This window comes from Cajanus cajan, chromosome 2, assembly GCF_000230855.2.
Source record: "Cajanus cajan strain Asha chromosome 2, NIPB_CcT2T_4, whole genome shotgun sequence".
Lineage (NCBI taxonomy): Eukaryota > Viridiplantae > Streptophyta > Magnoliopsida > Fabales > Fabaceae > Cajanus > Cajanus cajan.
The window spans coordinates 16,884,938-16,889,126 of NC_138518.1; positions in this window are offsets into that span (position 1 = coordinate 16,884,938).

Genomic DNA, 4,189 nt, shown 5'->3' on the forward strand with positions numbered 1-4,189 from the left:
TTAACGAACTGCAGGCCATGATCAACTATCACACTCAAAAGGCGAAGGACGCTCAGAAGATCAGTGATGATATGAGCCAAGCCGTCCATATGCAAGTTGAAGCAATGGCACGTCATGTGGAGGAAGCCGAAGACGAATGGAGAAGAAAAATGAACCCGCCTGTGGGTTTTTATCGGCTTTTCTCATATTGTAAAAAATTGCTTCAAAGCATTGTATGATAAGTTGTACACTTTCTATGATCAATGAAATCAAGTTTTTGATTTATGAAATCTCTCAATTGCCTTTGCATTTCATAGTCATTCATTTGCATACATCTCTCCAAGTAATTTAATAATAAAACATTAATAAAAAGAAAGAATTAATCGATGCGTATAATCAAAGAGTGGATCGCACACCATTTGTTATCAAATGCAAACCAACAACTGCGCCAAGCGAGCACACGACAACTTCGTTGTTGGTAATCAAGACGAACAAAGGGGAAGGTCCGACACCGTTAAGGATCACTACTCCAAGGCCTTTTCCCTACGAATCAAATAAGGCTGTGCCATGGATATACGACATCCATTTTTCTGCCGACAGCGATTTCTCTAACATCGCTGGACTTGGGGGCATGACTAGGAGTGGCAGGATCTACACTCCCCAATGATCTTCATGATAAAAGCTCCCAAGAATAAAGGAAAGGAAAATAAAGAATCCGAGGAGGAAAATCTAGAGACCGCCTTCCAAGCATTGGAAAGTGCCAATGTTGAAACGTTTCCCCGAGAAATGAAGACGGTAGCCTACATGCTCACCAAGAACGGATACTTGCCGGGACAAGGACTTGGCAAAGATTCCCAAGGAATTCCCGAGCTACCTATTATCAAGGATAATCCGGGGAAACAAGGGTTAGGATACAACCCTAATAAAGATCAAAGGACGAAGAGGAACCAAGATCCTTCTCGACGTTCTTTAAGCCAGATCTTTAGGAAGGCCGGTTCACAAGCGTCAAGGCCGGTCGTCGTCATCAAGTGCTCTTCTCCTTCCGATAGGGATGTATAGACCTGATGACTATTAGAGATTACTCCTCGGGGACAGCCCGACCCCCGAGCCTCGATAGGGCACATGTTTCCATTATGATTATAATAAAATCATTCTTTATTCTTTCTTATTGCTTCTTTTCTTGCTTGCAATAAATCTCTAGACCACATTATTTTAACCCTGTTTGAATAAGCATGAATGAGGTTAAAATTGTCTTAATAACAATAAACCCGCATCATTTTTATGTGGAAGTGTGTGTGACAACTTGGAGCACCTTTCCTTGGCCTCGACAAGTGCCATCATGGATAAAAAGAAATCCTAAAAACAAAAAGCTCGGCAGGAAACCCAAAAAGGGGGCTGCGCAAAAATAAGAGCAAAAGACCCGCTAGGAATCCCACGAAAGGGTGACCTAGGCAAAAGTTAGGGTTGCAAAAATAAACAAAAACAAAGGTCCGCTAAGACGCCACAAAAGGGTGTTTTAGGCAAAAATAAGGACAATCAAAAAGCAAAAGAAATCCATGATGGTACCATGAACCGAATTCAAAAAGAAAGGTTCAAGGAAAGCTATCTAAGTTGTCAAAATCACAACGTCAATAACAAGATTTTCTTAACTTCATAAGTGTTTAATCAAACAAGCCTAAACACATAAGCCTACCTTGGCCAACCATTCTTACAAAAACCATTTTTGAAAAAATAAAAATCCCCTCTAAAACACAAACTTCTAAACAAAAATATCTTTCCTTTCTTTTCTCTCTTGTCCCAAACGATTTTAGGATAATCTAGTGGAAACATGGAGATATAGTGGTCAATAGGAGGGTTGACATGTCTTCTAAAGGAAGGGAAGAATCACTGGGTTGATGACGCCCATCTCGATATAACACGCATCATTCCTCGGTTATGAAAATCGGCAGCGCACAGCCCGTCTAGAGGAATGGCAAAATTCAAACAGAAAAACGCATCAGTTAATTCTTTTGAAAAATGAATCAAATAGAATTAGGTGCATCATACCGCATACATGCATACAGATGATAGGTGTACTGGAAGATCACTTATTCTCTGTTTATTGAAAAAACAAACAAAAAAACAAAAAAAAACAAAAAAACAAAAAAACAAAGAAACAAAAAATCAAACTTCAGAAAAAACAAATGCGCCCGTATCATGTTCAGTACACCCGTACTAAAAATAGGGTTATGAACAAATTTTCAACTCAATACGGGCGTACTGAAATGGATATGGCCGTATTAGCCACAAAGAAATTTTCAAAGACCTCTTCATGAGGCAATTGCATAAAATAGAAAAATAGGAAAAATTGCTTGTGTATGGCGACGGTCAACAGAAAAAGCCGCAAATTGACAAAAAAAGGCAAAAATACAGAAAAAGTCAAAAAACGACAAAAAAGGCGAAAATTCAGAAAATCAATCACATCATACAGAATAATTGAGCCTGGAGAGGCTTGCCGAAATAATACTCTCTCAGAATAACTGAGCCTGGAGAGGCTTGCCGAAATAATACTCTCTCAGAATAATTGAGCCTGGAGAGGCTTGCCGAAATAATACTCTCTCAGAATAATTGAGCCTGGAGAGGCTTGCTGAAATAATACTCTCTCAGAATAATTGAGCCTGGAGAGGCTCGCCGAAATAATACTCCCCAGAGATATCTCAGCTTCCACGCTCGGACTAAATTCCCCAGTGAAAGCTATCAAAGCAAGATCAGCAAGATTCTCCAAGGGAAGCTTGATCATCCAAACAGAATATCTAAGTCAAAGGACTTTAACTTCCTCAGTGAAAGATAGCTTTCCAATTCAAGCGATGAGTGAAGCTAAGCCTGAAGAGGCTTTCTAAATAATACTCTGGGATACATAAGATCTTCAATCCCCATTCGCCTACTCAGAGGCACTCCTTTAAGAGAAAATCCAAAAAACATCAATAACCATTCCCCAAGCGGAATCCGGCATTCAGCCGAACACTGAACATCAAGATCATTCACCTACTCAGAGGCACTCCTTCAAAAAGAGAAAATCCAAAAAAGATCAATAATCATTCCCCAAGCGGAATTCGGCATTCAGCCAAATCATTGAACGTCAAGATGATCTGCCTAACAGAAGAGGCTAATCACAACAAAACGACAAAATCCCCCAGCGGATGATAGCCTACACAGAGGCAACAAGATCAGAAAACCAAAAAAAGAGTCACCCGAATAAAGATAACCGGGATACGCCACCGTTCGTCAGAAACAACGGAGGTATGCAACTGCCAATGTCGTCAGAAACACAGAGGCAGAGCCTGGAGGGCAAACTCACACTGCCACCGTCGTCAGAAACACGGAGGTATGCAGCGGCCAACGTCGTCAGAAACACGGTAACCGCAGACCTTGGAGAGGGCAAACTCAGCTGCCAAGGTTGTCAGAAACACCGAGGCAGAGCCCGGAGAGGCGTTACTCAGCTACCCCGTCATCAGAAACAACGGAGGTATGCAACTGCCAATGTCGTCAGAAACACAGAGGCAGAGCCTAGAGGGCAAACTCACACTGCCACCGTCGTCAGAAACACGGAGGTATGCAGCGGCCAACGTCGTCAGAAACACGGTAACCGCAGACCCTGGAGAGGGCAAACTCAGCTGCCAAGGTTGTCAGAAACACCGAGGCAGAGCCCGGAGAGGTGTTACTCAGCTACCCCGTCGTCAGAAACAACGGAGGTATGCAACTGCCAATGTCGTCAGAAACACAGAGGCAGAGCCTGGAGGGCAAACTCACACTGCCACCGTCGTCAGAAACACGGAGGTATGCAGCGTCCAACGTCGTCAGAAACACGGTAACTGCAGACCCTGGAGAGGGCAAACTCAGCTGCCAAGGTTGTCAGAAACACCGAGGCAGAGCCCGGAGAGGCGTTACTCAGCTACCCCGTCGTCAGAAACAACGGAGGTATGCAACTGCCAATGTCGTCAGAAACACAGAGGCAGAGCCTGGAGGGCAAACTCTCTACCCCATCGTCAGAAACACGGAGGTATGCAGCGGCCAACGTCGTCAGAAACACGGTAACCGCAGACCCTGGAGAGGGCAAACTCAGCTGCCAAGGTTGTCAGAAACACCGAGGCAAAGCCCGGAGAGGCGTTACTCAGCTACCCCGTCGTCAGAAACAACGGAGGTATGCAACTGCCAATGTCGTCAGAAACAC